This window comes from Siniperca chuatsi, linkage group LG21 (genome assembly GCF_020085105.1).
Source record: "Siniperca chuatsi isolate FFG_IHB_CAS linkage group LG21, ASM2008510v1, whole genome shotgun sequence".
NCBI lineage: Eukaryota > Metazoa > Chordata > Actinopteri > Centrarchiformes > Sinipercidae > Siniperca > Siniperca chuatsi.
This window is the reverse complement of record NC_058062.1, coordinates 23,228,335-23,247,738: the sequence shown is the minus strand read 5'-3', so window position 1 is coordinate 23,247,738 and position 19,404 is coordinate 23,228,335. Positions and strand designations below refer to the sequence as shown.

Sequence of the window (19,404 nt, the reverse complement as noted above, 5' to 3'; positions counted from 1 at the left end):
TAATCCCTCTTGCTGGGCTTCAAGCTATGCACTTATGTCTGCGCCACGGTTCGTTTGCACCAATCAAGGGTCTATGAGGAAGTACTGGCAGCTATGTCATGACCTACGGGCGTGCCCTAACACTAGGTGAGTGTGACAATGATGTGTGAGGAGTGACTGTCAAAAACCATAATGCTAAAGAGGTAAAGAGAGTATTTCTTCTTTGAAGGAAGAGCAACGACACTGAAGCTTTGCTTGATGGAAAGCTATTTTTCCTCTTCTCTTGGCTTTGGTAAGAGTTTGTCTATGTTATGGTTCGTTGATCTTATTAGTTGGAGTTGATACCAATGACGATTTCCCAGATAGTTCTGGCATCCTGGTGCCAGGAGCCCCACCTCAAGGGAGCTGCTGCAGTTGCTGGTAGTGGGCAGCAGGGGACGCTGGCATCCCAGTGCCAGGTTCTCCTGCTAAGGCTGGCTGATGTGATTGCTGTTCACATTAAAATAGCTTGCCCAAATACAAATGAAGAGTGAATAAAAGACTAGGTGATCATCAGATGTCTTGTTTGTTCTACCAATGGTCCAAAACCCCAAATATTCAATTCACTTCTTAGACAAGGAAAAGCAAAAAAATCTCACATTTGAGAAGCTGGAAACATAAAACAATGGTCATTTTTAAATTGCAAATACTTACAAGATTAATCATTAGGAACGGAGGATCATTTATAAACTGAAATAAAAACAAAAATGGAAATGTTCTAATCCATACTTTGAATTATAGCAGCCCATTACATTTATGTCAACTCAAAGAATCAGAGTCAGTGGAACAAACTAGAATTATTTCACCAATACTTAAAATGCACCAAAAATTTGAGTGCACTCAAAACAACAGTTATTACTTCAATAAATTCATTTTCAGAGTTAAGTTAAAATCATGGGAATGAGTGACTCCAACTTTTTTCCAAGTTTAAGTTATGTTAACTTACTTCTTTTATCACTTATTTTATCTGTACTGTTTTACAGAGTAATAACTGAAGGCCAGTATTTAAGTCTGTGTGCTTCCTTTTTTCTGTGTCAGTTCGTCTTTGTCTCTGTGTCAAGTATCCTGGCATTTGTTACCAGTGTGTTCTGTTGGATTGATACTTTGTTTTTCAGCCACAGTCGCCCATGTGTGGCTGCATTATCTGCCTTGTCTTGTTTGTCTAGTTTGTTTAGTGCTGTTCTATTACGGTGTGGTAGTGTTGTAGTCAAGACCACCTAAACTGAGACCAAGTCATGACCAAGACCAGAGTGTATCAAAGCTGAGACAAGACCAAGACTTTGAGGGGTTTAGACCAAGACCAAGACAGGGCGAGACTGAGTCAAGACAAAGACCAAACAAAAATGTAACTTAAGAATAACAATTTGTCACCACATGCCCCGTCCCATGAATTTCTTACAAAGTTAACTTTGCATTAGCTAGCGTTACATCCCTCAATGTATGTTAACTAAATACAACATACAAAATAGATTTATCGATTATTTTACAACACAGAGTTGTTTAATGAGAGTTTGTTTTGTAGCTCCCTTTATGCTACTCAAAAAAAAATATATACAGTAGATCAGTGAATAAATAATAAGTCATAGAAATTTTAACTATTTAACGTGGTGGAGTCCTGAGTCCTGTTTTTACTGATGGTTTGACCCTTTTTATCAGCTGAGTGTAAGTAGGCAAGAGAAACAGGGAAATATGGTCTGATTGACCAAAATGGCGGCGAGGGAGGACTTTGTAGTTGCCAGAAATGTTCGTGCACACATGGTCCAGTGTATTTGTTGTGGACATGCTGGTGGAATTCAGGTAAAATAGTTCTGAGGTCTGTTTGATTTAAAATCAGCAGCTACAATAAAAACACCATGCGGTTGTTTTGTCATGTGACTGCTGATGACCTCATACAGTTCCTGAAGTGCATTTTTTGAATTTGCATCTGGAGGAATGTAAACAGCAGCAACAAAAACACTGGTGAATTCTCTGGGCAGATAATATGGTCGACATCTTAACAATAAAAATTACATATCTGGGGAACAATGTCCATTCACTTTAACTGCGTTTGAGCACCAAGCATCATCGATGTAAACATAAAGACCACCTCCTCTCATTTTACCGTCTTGTCTTGAGTCTTGTGTTCTGTCAGCACAGAACATGCTCCGCCTGTCGAGTGCGATAGCTTCATCCAGGATGTTGTGATGCGGCCAGGTCTCAGTAAAGATGAGGGCACAGCAGTCTCTGATTTCCTGTTGTTGAGTTAGCATGAGTCTCATCCATTTTATTTTCCTGCAACTAGACATTAGCCAGTAGTAGACTGGGTAGTGGAATAGCCTTAGGTCTGATCTGGGATAGCTTAGCTCTCTTTCCTCTCTTCCTTTATTTATTCATTTATTTATTTATTCATTCATTTAAAGGGAAAGGGAAAATAATACATACATAAATACATAAACACATAAAAAAGTGAATAAATGAAAAATAAGTGAAGATGTGAGTAAATAAATGAGTAATAAATGATTACTCATTTAAATAACATTTAAATATTACTCATTTAAATAACTCATTATTTAAATGAGTAAATAAATAAATTAACAAATAAATAAAATGGAAAATTAATTGGGAAAATAAATAAATATGGGAATTATTACAAATGAGCAGGTCGGAAATATTATTAGGAGCCATACCATTTAGGGCCTTGTATACAAGCAGTAATACTTTAAAGTCAATTCTGTACTGTACCGGCAGCCAGTGTTTTCAGTATAGGTGTTGTGTGTTGTATTTTTCTAGTCGCAGTTAGCACTCTGGCTGCAGCATTCTGAATGAGCTGGAGCCTACCTGTTGTCTTTTTGGGAAGTCCTGCAAAAAGGGCATTACAGTAATGTAATGTGCTGGAGATGAATACATGGACCAATTTTTCAGAGTCAGACTGGGACAGAAAGCTCCTAAGTTTGGAAATGTTTTTGTAAATGATAGAACGCTGTCTTCATAAAAGTGGTGATGTGATATTGGAAGTTAGGATTGGCATCAATAATAACAACCAGGTTTCTGATATGTTCACTGTGCTTTAGAGAAAATTATGATAACGTGGATACAATCTCTTGCCTTTGTACTTTTGGGCTTACTATGAGTTTTGAGACATCCAGTAGTTGATGTCATCAATGCATCTGAAAAGCTCATTTACAGGACTGAGGTTGTCTAAGGAAAGTGAGACATACAGCTTTGTATCATCGGCATAGGAATGGTAGGATACATTGTGATGTTCTATGATGGTACCAAGAGGGAGCATGTACAGATTGAATAGCAGTGGACCAAGAAATTACCCTTGTGGAACCCCGCAGAAAATGTTGACTTCTTCAGATGTGAAGTTGCCAATAGACACTGAGAAAGTCATTCCTTTCAAACATGTTGAGAACCATTGAAGAACAGGTCCAGATAAGCCAATACAGTTTTCAAGTCTATTAATTAGTATGTCATGATGAATAGTGTCAAAAGCGGCACTCAGGTCTAATAATACAAGAATGGAAAGTCTGTTTGCATCACTGTTGATTTTAAGATCATTGATTACTTTGACAAGAGCCGTTTCAGTGCTATGATTCACTCTAAAACCCGAATGGTCATACAGGTTGTGGAAGGTTAGGTATCTGTGCAGTTGTTTGTAGACAACCTTTTCAAGGATTTTACTAATAACAGGAAGTTTGGAGATGGGTCTACAGTTGCTAGTCGTGGATGGCTCTAGATTACTCTTTCTCAGTAACAGTGTAACAACAGCATGCTTGAAACAAGCCATAGGTGAAAAATTACATATAGTAACCAGGATGGTATGCTGATGTGAGGGGACAGACAGGATAGATTCACGTTTGCGATGTAGTTCTGATGCTGGAGACTTCTTGAAAGTAAGTGGCAAAGTCATTACATTTATCTGAAGAGAGGAGTTCATCAGGAATTGATCTGGTGGTATATATTTGTTTATCAATTGTGCAGAACAAAAAGCCAGCTTTGTTTTTATTGTCATTTATCACATGTGAGATGTGATGCTGTCATGAAATTTTCATTTCTTTGTTATGGCAGTTAAGTGATTCCATACCTGCATCTTGATCTTTCGCCATTTATGTTCAGCCCTTTGGGCAGGATCTTTTTAGACTCCTCACTTCTCCAATTCTCCAAGGGGAACTTGGGATTTCCAGTGGTCTCTTTAGTTCTCATGGGAGAAATGCTGTCCATGATCTGACTTACAATGGAGTTGAAGTTGTCACTATGCTTAGTGTCTTTTCATAAATAAACATATCTGAAATGTTGTCATGGATAAAACGATTATTTATGAATCTGACTACATTGTCATATTTGGGTACACAGGACATATTAAAAAATATGCAAGAATGATCTGAAATTGCAACATCCAGAATAGCAGTTACTTTTATATTGAGGCCTATATTGAGATAACCAGGTCGAGGGTGTGTCCTTGTTTATGTGTGGGAACGCGTAAAATGCTGTGAAAATTCAAATGTTTCTAGCACATTAAAAAAGAGTTTTGACAGCAGCTCAGCAAATTCATCTAGAAAATCTTTTTTGAGCTTAAGGGGGGAGAGGGGGATACACTGTGAGTAGTAGTTTAACAACCATAGATTTAAGTTTTAACAACCATAGCTAGACATTCAAAATTTGAGAAGTCACCAAGGGAAACAATTTTTCAGTTTAAGTAGTCTGCATAGAGAGCAGCAATGATGTCATTAACAAGGAAGGTTTTGTTAATCAAAGATCTCACATTGAGCAGTGCCATTTTTAAGGCCCATGCTTGCGTTGTTGACAGACCTAGATGTAGCAGGTTTAATATGAATGAGAATTTCTACATGAGTGCCATGATGGTTCACAGATTGTATAGATTTTACAATCTGCCTGCTGCTGATCCTGGAGGATAATCTGACTGACTAGTAGTACCTGAATTTGAGGCAGGGTGACAGAAGGCAGGACTTTCTGGATGTCATGGTGTTAAGGTCTTGCAGGAGTGTAGGGCAGGTGTAGGGCAGTTCAATGTTCGTGGATAAAATACGTGATCCTGAGTGGTTTGGGTGGAGAAGGTCCCATTTAAAAAGTTCCAGTTAGTTGATAACTTCACTCATTCCTTAACTGAAGTTCTTAGAATATCCTTTTAACCAAATATGAAGCTGACAACTGAACTTAACATCACCAAAACATGGGGGGGAGGGGCAGCGAACCGGAGATGACGCACTGCTTATTGGTGTCCAGCAGACTGTCTATGTGACACACAAACTCTTCTTTGAGAATCTCCGATTGTTGGATTTTTAAGTTGTTAGTGCAGACGTGGACAAAGTTGCAGAGGCAGAGTCGTGAGTTTGAGTCAGCTGCAGAGTGGTGGGTGTAATGTCCTTTACACATGCACCTGGATAGCAGAAAGTATGGCCACTGCATACTGCTACGTGCCAGACCATAGAGGTGCCCACAACAAATACCGTGGGTGAGGGCAGAAGGCAGGCAGCCAGTTAAGCAGCAGCAGAGTCCCGAGAGACAACAGCAGCAGCCGAGCTGGGGAGCGGGCAGACAAGTGGCAGCAGGGTGATCCCAATGAGCAGCATCGGAGCTGTGGGAGCTGATCTGACCATCAGCGACACTGGAAACAGAGGGCATCAGGTTCAAAGCGAGGTCTGCAGCAGCGGAGGAGCCACCAGCCAGCTCGGGGGCAGCGGCCTGGGTGTCGCCCAAGATGGATGGTCACCCAGCTGGAGCATGACTGGAGAGCCCAGTCCATCCTCTTTGTTCAGTGCTCGGAATTTATTGCTTAGCTGGAGAGTTTCAGATAAGAACAGTCGGGTGGAGTGTTTAGCATGATCTTTGCTGCTCCTGACCAGGACCCACAGCTCCAAGTTGAGTTAAGTAGCTACAGCCAAGTAAATTTGCTTGTAATAGTTGTCATGCAGGGTTATGCAGTGTTTGGAGATGTAGTCTTGATGAGTTGAACCTCAACTCATTGTACGCGTAGCATACGTCTGCGTTTTATGATACACTTTTTAGACCTTGATTGTTTTTAACTGGTTGAAGGATTTTAGTCATTGGACACCTGGATTTTAAGTTTTTCAGAGAAATGAGCCGATCAAATGTTGCTGCTCGGCTTGCAGCTGCTCCTCAAGCGTTAGCGAAACACTGATTCTTAATTAGGAACTGTTTTATTCAGTGTTTTTACCAGTTTTAATCACCATGTTTGTTTGCTTTTGAGTGGAGGAAATCTCTGCAGACAATTCGGCTCTTATATAAAACGTTTAAACTTCCTGAAGGAAGAACATTGAATGAATTCTAATCCTAACCAGAATAAGCTGACTACAGAGCACACTGAGTGAAACCGTACATCTGTGCCTTTTTTTCAAGAGTTGGATCACCGCAGCCGGGCCCATTTGGGCCCGTTGCTGTTGCTGGATGTTAGTCATTGAAAGTGGATTTTAAGTTGTTTTTAAGATCTGATATCTACTAACGTGATGGCTGCATGCGAGTCTTGCCATCTTACCTTTTTCAATGTTGTAAAACAGCATCTCTCACGAGTACGAATACAGTCCATTTACCATTCGAGGTTTTTGGCTAAAGAGGATAGCTTGGAAATTAGGCGGTAATTATTTAAATCTGTACAGTCACCAGCTTTTTGAAGTGGAAACACGTGAGCAGTTTCCCAGACCTTAGGAACAATCCCTGAGCTAAGAGAAAGATTAAAAATATGTGTCAAGGGCCCAACTATAACTTAAGCAGCTAACATCAAAAGACCAGGGTCAAGAAGATCAGCACCAGTATACTTTTTTGAATCTATCTTTAAAAGAGCGACACCCACTTCCATTTCAGAGAGTAGACTAAAAGAGAAACTACAAAGATTAAATTGAGAGCTTTGGACCTGAATGACAGGTCTCATATTGATCATGCTGTCCCACCCAAGTGGACAGATTCATTCTGTCAAAAAACTGTCCTGCATTAATAAAATGATCATTAAAAGCATTACAAATTTCCACCTTGTCGTTTATGGGACCAGAATGAGACAGTAACTGGAGGAGAAGTGCTGGAGCCATAATTAACAATTCTGTGGCCAAAGGTTGTTTCAGTTTGTGCTGGACCTTACCGACTCCGTCTTTTGTCTTCCTCAGAGTTAGGTGCTTGCTGTTTCTTGCTTTTTTAAGTTAGCTAGCTGACTGTGTGTCATAGCCGCTGGCACTAATTAAACTTGGTTGCAGGAATCTTACTCAGGCTCTCACAGTGCTGCAGTAAGAGAGAGAGTTTGGTTTGGTGTTTCTGCTCCGAGAAGATTACACGGCAGTGGCAGCTGCTGCTGTCGGCAGCAGTGCTGGAGGCGAGCCGATGTGAGTAGAAAGAGAAAGAACAATGGCCAGCTGATCCTTTTATTGACATCACGGGTCACAGGTCACACTGACCAGCGCAGGAGTGAATTCCTGGAGTTCAGTGGCTCAGTTTCATAATAAAAGTTCAGTTAAAGTCACACAAATGAACAAATTCATCTCAGACTCAGATATAACTAAAATATCAGGATTTGCCTGTTGGATCAGAATCTTAACATAATCCAGTTTAGAGTCCAGACTTCTTATATCTATGTGTAGCAGCCCAAGCCCTTTTCTAGATTTAAAAACAGAGGCAGATTTTGTAACATCTGGGCAGTTCATTAACCACCTGGGCATTGGTCAACACTATCTATCAGCAGAGAAGCTTTCAGAGGCGCTGTCACTGTCTGATGGATTATGACCATGTTCTGAACTGTGGTCAGAGATGTTGCAGTTATCGTCTGAACAATAGATTGGCTGGTCATACTGCTGGTCCAGAAATTCTGAGTATGTCCTTCTACAGCTTATGCTGTGAGAATGCCTATCTCGACACAGTTGGTGGATATGGCAGTTACGCTCAGCCCTATGCTGTAAATCAGAGCAACTGGACTCACATTGGCTGAATAGCTGTGGTGGGGCAAGACGTTCTTATCTAAGTCTTAAGAATTCCTCCTTGTTTGAGAAGAGATCTGACTCTGCTGAGTGCAGGTCTTCTAAGTAGCACATGGCTTTCTTGTATGCCGTTTGAACTTCATGGAGGTGACAAGCATTTTGTACTCTAAGGGACTCTATCTCCATTTCGAGGGCTGCTTTGCTCTGAAAGGCAAGGCTGGTTTACCTGTGGAAGTTCAGAAGCAAGCATGTCAACAATGGGCCTTTGGATGTGGTCTGCGCATCACACCTGTCACTGAGTAGTGAGTCTACCTCTTTCCTGCACTCGCTGAAATTCAACCTGCAGATGAATTCAGGGGAGCCAGGCTTTAGGCTCTGTGCTAAGGAAGAAATAAACTGCTCTACACAGAGCAGTTTATAGAGTTGTCCATTGTTGTGTCTGAAATGGAGGGTGAGATTAAGCATGTGTTTCGTGCAACGAACCAATGTGGTTGTCTATGGTGTTGCGTTGGCAGACATCTTGTAGTGTAGTTTGGACAGTACACTAGCCTAACCTGTTAGCCTACACTATGGGGAGTAGCTTCCGATGGAAGAGGGTAGCTACGGCACCACCTAGTGGCTCTAGGGGGCATAACACATTGGGGCTAGTGTTGTGTTGTTTGCAAATGTTTCGTTCAAAAGAACAAATCTTTTGGGTGAACGAACTGAATGAAATGACTTCCTGAAATGATCTGTTCTCAGTTCAGTTGAGCTCTTGGGAGTGAATGTGCAGGGACACACACTCTGTGAATGATTCAAGTCTCACTCACCGACTGAATGATTCAAGTCATTTGTTCGCAGGAGAAATGGGGTGTGTTCAGCTAGCACACACCTGATTCGGGTTGCTAACATTTACCTGCAATAATTCAACAACATTGGTCTTGGACTGCAATATATAACATTATCTAGATTTATTTAATGTTACATACACACAAACACACACATAACCTTACTGTTTTGAAAAGAGAACAGCTAGAAGGATAGGCCTACACTCACTGAGCGTGTGTGTGTGCACATTTTTGTTACCTCTTGGGGACCTTTTCCAGTGTAAACACTGACCTGTGTTTGTGTGTGTGTGTGTGTGTGTGTTTAGAATGCATGGTGAAACCTGCAATTTGAAAAACGGGTGGCTGAGCCTGAGAGTGTCTCAGATCCTTTCACTGCGAGGGACATTTCAGTCGCTCAAGTCTGCCCCTCTCCCTCCCTCTCATCTCTTGAAGTATAGAAGTAGGACCAAATATTTTATTTAATAATTAGGTGTCACGAAAATATAAGTGCTGTACATAATAGTTTGCAAATGGTATCTTCATCAAACTAAATTTTCAGCTCACTGGCTTATCCTTCACGAATGACCGGTCTCATTTTACTAGTTAGCAAGCTAAACGTTGAGCCATGTTTCAGTTCAGTGAGTGGGACTACGCAGTCGGAGCTCCGGTTACGCAGTGAACGATTCAGTGAACAAACCTTTTGAACAAATCTTTTTAATGAATTATTCTAATGATTCTAGTACACTGAAAAGAACTGCTTTGCCTTTATTGGCCCCAATTAATGATGGGCAAAGCAGTTCTTTTCAGTTTTACAAGAGTAAGTCTGCTTACCAAAATTTCAACATACACTAACTGAGATGCAAGGCAGTAACAGTCAGAGGATGGTCTCTTAAAGTTGACTCAGGCTAGAGCATGTGGCAGTAATTCAAGTCAGTGTTATTTATATAGCGCTAATTCATAACAGAAGTTATCTCATTGCACTTTTCCTGTAGAGCAGGTCTAGACTGTACTCTTTATAATATCATTTACAGAGACCCAACAAATCCCACCATGAACAACCTTGGGCAGAACCAGACTCAATGGTGGGACGGCCATCCGCCATGTTAAGATTTAAAAGAGAGAGAGGTTTTGGGAGGGGGTGGGAGAGAGGGAGGCACAATGCAAATACCACCTAGAATTTTTAAAAATAGTAATGTAATGTAATTGTAGTGGTAATATTAATAAAATAATAATAATAATAATAATAATAATAGGAATGACATAAAAGAATAATAATGACAGTAATAGTAACAAAGCCAATAACAACAACTGTAGTAGCAGTTGTCGAGCAGGAACACTGGGGCAGCAAGTGGCCCACAACCACAGATCCAGTCTCTGCAGCTCCGGAGGTAGAAATACCTGCTGAAAGCGACAGAAGGAGAGAGGAGAGAAACAAGAAAGCACAGAACTACGGGAGAGAGAAGATGTCGAGTTAGTAACATGCAGTAATGGGATAAAAATGCATACAGATGGAGAGCGAGAGAAGGAGAGTGGAAGAGGTGCGTCATGAGAAGTCTTCCAGCAGCCTAGGCCTATAGCAGCTCAGGGCTCATCCAAGCCAGCTATGGCTTGGATATAATATAACTAATATAACCAACTATGAGCTTTATCAAAGAGGAAAGTCTTAAGCCTACTTTTAAATGTGGAGATGGTGTCTGCCTCCCGAACCCAAATTGGGATGTGATTCCACAGGAGAGGAGCTTGATAACTGAAGGCTCTGGCTCCCATTCTACTTTTGGAGACTCTAGGAACCACAAGTAACTCTGCATTCTGGGAGCGCAGCGTTATAGTATTAAATTTGTAGTTTCTATGTTGAATTACAAACCTTTCAACGTACTAGCTATTAATAGTACTCTTGGTTATAGTTATTAATTTAATTATTAATCGGAGTTCCAAATTGATAGTTTAGTGTATTTTATGAGACTTCATTTGCTATCATTTTCCCTTGTTTAAGGGGGGTGCCCAAGGACTTTGTTAAAGTTATTATTTATGATTATCTTTGATAATTTTGAAATTGAATAGATAATAAATTCCTTACAATATTTATATAAACAATATTATCTCTTCATTGTAACTTCCATCTTTATGCAGATGACACCGTTCTTTATTCCTGTGCAGATTATATAATACTAATAATAATAATAATAATAATAATAATAATAACACTTTATTTATAGAGCACTTATCAAAACAAAGTACAAAGTGCTTCACAACAAGAGAAATAAAATACCACAGTGAATGACAAGATATAAAGAAATAAAACACAAAAGCAATAAAATAAACAGTAAAATAAACATGTTGCTGCTTTAAATCTACAGCTATCATTTAACCTCCATTAAAAAACACTTTCATAATTTGAAACTGGTCCTAAACTGTTCAAAGACAAAATGGATGCTGTTTTTGAATGCAAGAAATACTCACCATGGATATTGAAATTTGTTCTGTTAATAACATCATAATAGAGAGTGCAACATTATAATGTAACATGGCTCACTCTACAAGTGCCAAAAATATGTACAGAGTTAGGAAGATCTGCTTTTTGTTACTGTGACCCACATACTTGGAATATGCTTCAACAAAACTTTAAGTTGACCTCGTTAATACAGCAGAGAAAATTCCAAGGTTTATTTGCTAATCTTTTTTATAGTAACTCTCATTGCTTTCATTTTTTTCTTGTTTTGATTGATATAGCCATATATTCTTCTTTTATTGCTATTTGATTTTAGTTGTGTTTGCATTTATTGCATGTACCTTGGCACCATTGAAAATGAGGGTTCTTCCTCAATGTGTTTTTCGAGGCTTAAAATAAATAAAATGATAATGATGATGATTTTAGCCAGTGACAGGTGCTGAATTTTTAATTCACCTCTTTCTGCTTGTTAAGACATCAGTAACTTGAGTTATAGCCTAATAAAAATCACGGCTCTTGTAATTTTAAAATTGCACTCTTACAAATAATCTTTCAGCCATAACAATATGCTAATGTGAATACTACTACTTTACTTCATGATTGATTTTACTTTATGACTACAAACTACACAAGGCTAAATATTCCAACAATTACTGTCATTAGCTGGTAGGATGATAATTAAATATTCTCGTTAATCCCCTATTAGCAGTAGGTGATTTGACGAGGGATGAGGGGGGATGCCAGGGGGAAAAATTTAACATGATTAAAAGCTCTGTTTTCACTGTCTACTTTTCTCTTTTTAGAGCAAGCCAGGTGAAATTATTTCTCTAACTTGTCTCATCTCTACTCTCCCTGTGTGTGTGCGTGTGTGTGTGTACACCTACCTCACTCACTGTCTCGATTCACGGGCCGCTAAACCAGTGCCGTAAAGGCTAGTAAAGGGGGGGGGTCCCATTGCCATCCCCCCTGTTAAAAATTAACAAATCGCCTACTGCCTATTAGTGGAATCATATTGTAATAATATGATTATATTATGTTATCATTTGAAAGATAAAGTGTATGGGGAAAAAAGGTAATGGCAAATTCATTTTATTCTTTGTTGGAGACTGAAATTCTCCATAAAAAAATGCATTTCTGCCCTTTCTGGTGTTGTGATACATCTGCATCATTCCACTTGTAAGAGAATCCAGTGGACTGATTGCCATTGGTTACAATTACTAATTTACTGAAAACATTCATGCTGCCCAAAGGATGAGCCCTTTCCATTTTGAACCCCAGATTTCAACTTTTCACACAAGATATCCCATAATTTAATGGGCAGTTGAATGAATTTGCTGAAAACATTCATGCTTCATAGGAGATGAACCACATCTGAGTTTAATGATTCTATGGCCTTAACTCTGACAACACCCTTAGAAACAAAACTTTTTCGAGACTGTAGGGACCACCCCCTTGGTTCAGACTGAAATATTTGATGAATTGCCATGCTTGGTACAGACATTCATGGTCCCCAGAAAATGAATCCTAATGACTTTGGTGATCCCCTGACTTTTCCTCTAGCACCTCCAACAGGTCAAAATTTAAATTTGTCCAATACATATGACCAAATACTTTATGACCAAATTGACACATTGATAAGAATGCCATCAGCATCAATTGTAGTGTAAATTGGTGACTATGCTAAACATAACCTGGTGAAGTACAGCCTCACAGAGCTGCTAGCATTGTTGCAGGCTCTTAGTCCTGTTTTCAAATACAAGACATTTCACAATTGCATGGGCAGACTGCAATTTGCTGAACCCATTCATGCTCCTAATGGGATGAACCCTCAACTCTAGCACCATCTTAAGAGCACTTACATTTTTAGCCCCTGTACTGGTAGGCCTCTAAGAATTGTGAAAAATATCCCTAAGTTTGACAAGTAAATCTTAACTCAAGGTCCATTTACTAAGTTTTTCCAGAGCTTGGGACGATGTGTTGCCTGCCCAATATGTTAACATACGTATGTAATGTGTAAAGAATTTTGCAGCGTCTAAGAGCACTAGTGAGGCTTTTGACTCAATGTTACGGTTTTTCTTTCTGTTTTTCTTCCTTACTATTGTTTCTTAACAACAAATTCTAAAGTGCAGAATGACTTTGAAAATGCTATTTAAAAAAATTGTTTTTTAACAGCCAGCCTTTTCACTGAATTGTTTCTCCAGTTAAATTTTCTTCTTCTTTTCTCTGAGAACATGATGTTAGCCATCATCTCTGTTTTATATCTATAATATGTCTAAAACCACTTTACACTGAGCCTGGCCTCACTTCACATATCAGTTTCTGATGCCAAAAGGGATGAGATGAGATGCTTTGTCTCACAGTTTGTTTATTTCTTCACTGTGAGTGTAGGCGGATGTCGCCACCAACGCAGAGCTCTGCACAGATGGCAGTTGCTGCTGTGTGTGTACACTCCATTCCATATGTGCCGGTATATACCTAGGCATTGTGTGGAAGACTTGCAGTCTTCTGGCCTTATGCTACTTACTTTCAAGCTCACACACCCACACAAACACACACACATACACACACAGGCTGTATTTTTAGCTGGCTTGGAGCCTGTGACAGTTTGTGAGCAAAAGAAAGAGAAAGGAGGAATGGAAAACATTGTCATTCTTGTAGGATCATGATTTTAGTATGTTACACGTGGGTACAGCAGCAATGTTCAGAACATTTATTATTCAACCTAAGAACCATGATCACCGCTTTGAACCAAAACCTTTTTGATTGTGTCAGAGAGGTGTCGCTTCAATGAAAATGTTATTTTTTGAGGCCAGTTTTTATTGGATTGCATAATAGCCTATCGAATATGTGAAGAGGACTTAATAAATAAATTAGCTCTAAAGCCAGCGAAGAGACACACCAACAGTTTTTGTAACACACACACACACACACACACACACACACACACACACACACACACTTGCAGTGTAACAGGAGACTGTGGAGTCCTCTCGTGTTTAACAGCCATTAAGCTCGCTCACACTGAGAGCTAAAGTACAAACCCAGAGCTGGTACTCTGTATATGTGTGCACCACAGGTATGGGTGGTTTATCAAGACTTTTTCCCCATACCAGTTCAAACCATAGTTTATTGGGACCCACCTTTCCCTTTGTCATAGAGAGATATAAGGAATATTAAACTGGACCTTATGATATTGGGAACAAATCTCACTGTTCAGAATGAAATTATAATAAAAGAGTCTGGAGATTTGAAGACTTGACATTCTAAAGGACTGTGGGGACTGGGCAGGAGTGGGTGTTTCCTAACATAATGATGACTTATGAGAACCCCCATTGTTTAGCTGGACATTACTTATACACACACACAAACATTCCAAAACCCTTGGTTATGAGGACCACATTGGTTTTTCTGGACATTACCCACACACACAGAAACGGAAGAAAACCCTTAGTCATGAGGACGAGACTGGTTTAACTGGACATTAATCATACACTAGTGTTGTACGATAATCCGGTATTGAAAAAGTACTATAGTTTTGAGAAAGATTCAATACCAGCATTTTGAAAAAAACTAAATTGATCAAGTATTTGATCTGGCTAATGGAATATGTCTCTCTTAAGCAGAACGCGGACCGTGGTCACGTTGCGTTAGTAGTGTGTGATGTTGCAGAAAACAATCCTGACTGAGTTTGTAATATGAGCTGCAGCAAGCGTGAAGTGAGTCAAGAGCGTTGGTAGAGAGAGTGAACCTCTTTCTCATTTTGCACAGACTTCAGTGTTCAGAGACTTGGAGAGATGGCAGCAGCATCTGCACCGCCTAAACATATTGAAAAATTGAGTGAAATAAGGAGATATTTTGGCTATAAAGGGGACAGAAAGTCAACCCCTGAACACAGGGATTTAAAGACCAATGGGATAGTTAAGTTACCTATTAGATCCATAGAAAGGTATCTCCACAGTAGATGAGATATGTAGTTGAAGTGCTTTGAGTAGTCAAAAAGATTAGAAAGGCGCTATATAAGTACAGTCTATTTACCATTTACCATTACAGTAGTAATATACATATTCATACATACATATTTGTGTAAAGCTAGGTTGACAATAGCTGTCTTGACTAAAGAATAGAAATACACACTCGTCATTATTTTATTAGTATATTTATTATAAGTATATTGTATTTTTTTGGGGGGGGGGGCAAACCTAGCAAACCTTTAAAGAAATGATTACTTTTAGCTCATTGTAGCTATGATACCATACATCTATTTAGTTTAAACAAATATACTGTATTGTAATTATTATTTTTTTTTAATACAATTGTCATTACTTCCTAGAAACCGGAAAATCACAAGTGGTGACTTTGGTGACTTAATCACGTAACAGGAGGTGTTTGTCTCCTTAACTGATAATCTATTGGTTTACACGTTTGAATGATTCCTCACACGTTTTATACCACCCCAACATCCTGTTTCAACAAGAATACTTCAAATTAAGGAAGCAAGATGCACTAAAAATGCCATATCTTTACAACTTGAATTATGAGGACCACCTTGGTCGAACTGTTCACCCATACACACACACAGCCCTAAGTTATGAGAACCACACTGGTATTAATGGGCATAATTCAGACACACATAAACTTCGCAAACCCTTGGTTATGAGGACCACTGGTATAACTGGGTATACATACACACACAAACCTAACAAGTCCTTAGTTATGAGGAACCACTGGTGTAACTGGACATTACTTATACACACACACAAACCTAGCAAGCCCTTAGTTGTGAGGACCACTCTGGTATAACTGGTCATTACGCATACACACTCACAAACCTAGCAGGCAAATATGAGGACCAACATGATTTAACGGGACATTACCCATACACAAAAGGGAGCAGGGCGTCTATTGTTGGGCACGGTTTAGTTCTACAAGATGATTTTTGTTATAAGATAAACTCTCTGGTTGACATTTGTAAACAGTGAAAACCCCTGGCAGAAGAGTGTATAAAATGGCATCAGAAACAGGGTACCGGAGGAAATTAAACCAAATGCTAGATCACAATGCCTTTCAATGAAAAATTAATTTACTATAATTTATAAAACCTTTTCAATCTTTATAAAATGTTTTATAAAAGATAAATAAAAGTGCAAAGTAATACATACATACTTAGAGGGAAAAAATAGGCAATGCAATTACTTCAGAATCAGAATCAGAAATACTTTATTGATCCCCGAGGGGAAACTCTTTTGTTACAGCAGCTCACTATCACGTCAGAGATGTGAAGCAATTTGTAGATGAGTAAGTTTATGAGGGTGTCTTCACTTTCCTATCACAGCATTCAAAAAAAGAAGACCAGGGTTTTAGGTTGTTGGATGCCTACTAATGATATCATTCAAGATTCATTGTCAATGTGCTATTTATTTTATTTTTTTAAAGGGTAGCCAGTTTTTCTAATTTATATGAGATAAACAACTTACCTTTAAATGTGTTAATGAATCTTCCTTCTAGGAAAGATTTGTCTCTGCCCAAAATGATATGGTCCATGGCATCCTGTTCAGGAGTCTTTCTCCTCCTTCTCTCTTTCATCTTTGCTGCAATAATTTCCAGAGAACATGCTGAGTATTGAGTACTAAACCTATCTTTATTTATAGAGATAATAGCATTAACAATTACATTAAGTTTCAGAGTTGGATGAGTAATTAACAGTGAAAGTGATCCACTTGGTGTCCCAATTTGAGAACGTTAACACAAACATTCTGTGAGTTATAGGTGCTGAGACAAAAGTGTTACAACCATCCCTGGTCTCCCCTATTACTGCTTCAACGCATAGAAAAGGTGTGAATGAGTATATACACCAACAACATGAATATTAAAACTGTAGGCTACACTGAATCAAGCACTGGAAAGTATTTTAAAAACATGCACACAAACAGTACAATTAGCTGATAATTCCTGATCAGCCACTGTCAGTAATCAATGCAAACACATTCGACTATAAACCATTATTCAAACCAACAACTATCCACAGTCAACGTCAGACAACTTTATCATACTTTAGCAGTTACCTAGTGTTTCTGTAGTGGTGACAAAACTCTGCAAAAACATGTAAAAGGTGTCATATGTCGCCTTGTCAATTCGGCATCAATATAATCATAAAGATAATTTCGCTCTCTACTTACTTTTCTGTGACTTGTTGTTCAGCTCTGATCTCGGCTGCATGCAGCAGAGCTCTAAACTCTGCCCCGCTGCTCCTCTGTGCTCAGACACAGAGCTGAGCGGCTGCTGTTCGCCTGTTTATTAATATTAAATGTGTCGGGGGTTCAAATTGCACTGCACTCCCTCGGGTCCTCAGCAACACATCCACCGAGTTTGAAGTCGACTGGACGAACGGTTGTTGAGATATGCGAAGGACAGACATACATCTTTGTTTTTTAAACCAACTGCAAGAAAAACAGCCCCCACCCCCTGGTCGAAGCTTCAAATATGACCTTCACTAGATATTTTTTGTAGTTAATACATCGATAACAGTATCACTTACCAGTTTGGTGCTTCAAAGTATGTATTAGTGTACATCTGCAGCCATTGTGCCGTCAGCCACTGTTGTTTTCTTTCTCTTGTGGCCAGACCTTGACCATAAACTCAGCAGCCAATCACTAATCAGAATCTCCCTGATTGACTTCAAATGCAGCCAATCGCTGATCAGAATCTGCCTGACGTGTCAGCCAATGAATGCGCTTCAAAAACATGAAATGTGAATGGAGCTGCAATACCGCGAACTCATCTGTAGGGGGAGATTATACACTGTGAGAACACACTGGCATACACTAGAATTCAGGTATGATGGACTTATTAGGATATACTGAGAAAAGGCGAGAGGGACATAATTGCATCATGATAAGTGCTTTTACACTTCTCGACTTGTGAGGACTTGTCCTTTGTCCTCACAAGTTGGCGAAGTCCTCACAGACTAAGCATGTATACCATTGAAATGTGCTTATATACAGTAGATACAAACACATGAACTACTAGTATGTCTGCGTGTTTGCATATTTTTACCTCTTTCCAGTTCAAACTCCTTTTTGTTTCATGCACCATTTATAATTTCTTAAAATCCACAGTGTGCCTTCAAATCTCTCCCTCTTTTCTAATTACAACTCAGAATGAGAGTTACATATGTAAGTATGATTCTATGAATTGCTGGGGAAAAGGTCAGGGTCATCTTTTGAGACTCATGAATAACAATTTGAAGCACATACTGTACATTCCCAGGGTTTGATTCCTGGGAGTGCTATCTGTGGCTTGGTTGTGCATTACAATGAACACAGTTGGTCATTGAGTGCGAAAGTTCATTCTTTACCACAAGAATAGTAATTAGGCAAAATAATTCTAACTCAAGCTACACTTACCAGCTTTTACTAGAACTTTTAACTGCATTTCAATGCCTTTATCAAAGAATGGAGTCTTTAAGTCACAAGGTCAGAACTTACCACAAACCATTCACCACCTTAAAATCTCTGCTGGAAGACAGGACATCCGGATGTCAATCTATACAAGGGAACACATTCCCACAGTAACAGAGTTGAAGCACTTCCTTGTTAATGAAATGCATAAGGTGAATGATCACCTAACTTGATGACAGCCAACTCCATTCAATGATATAGCCCGTAAGATGCAGTTTCAGCTCCAGAAAAACTAGTTAGTGGACCTTGAGTTTTGGCCTAACCCTAACCCTAACCCTAACAGACTGAACATACTACTGAACTGAGGACAGTCTGAATCTGTGCGGAACATTGTGGCCGTATGAATGGTGATGTGTTCACTTACTGTTGTACATGCTGAAGTGCATTTGACTGCTTAGTTTAGGAGAAAAAAAGTGAACAGAACACATAGTCAGTGACTACAAATTTTCAAACTGAACTGCACAACATGATTTGTGAAGTGATGCATGATTTCCACCTCCAATCCTCTCATCCTTGTGACTGCAGTAAGGACTCCTGCTGGTTGGTTAAGGCACCTGCATGGAGGGATGCTGACAAGAGGCATGAATTTTGGCAAATCCCCAGACCAATACAAAAAAATTGTGTGTGGTACTGTATCACACAGATGGCAACATTTTCAATATGCTTTTGATGTCAAGCAAACTTCATAGTTTTTTTGTTAGAGAATATCACAAATATTGTACATCTTTTACATTTGTGTCCTGTATGTTTTTCAG

General features: G+C 39.2%; 1 protein-coding gene and 1 long non-coding RNA gene across 12 annotated transcripts in view; one reads left to right on the top strand and one right to left on the bottom strand.

The window, feature by feature from the left end:
- Positions 1-19,404, top strand: part of rbfox1 (RNA binding fox-1 homolog 1) — a 267,586-nt gene that overhangs the window by 130,630 nt on the left and 117,552 nt on the right. The gene's annotated exons all lie outside the window — the stretch shown is intronic.
- On the bottom strand, positions 16,400-19,398 carry LOC122869325. Its single transcript, XR_006376299.1, has 4 exons — positions 17,728-19,398; positions 17,369-17,568; positions 16,667-16,780; positions 16,400-16,515 (listed from the first exon to the last, which is right to left on the bottom strand). It is a non-coding gene; the product is annotated as an uncharacterized LOC122869325 (long non-coding RNA).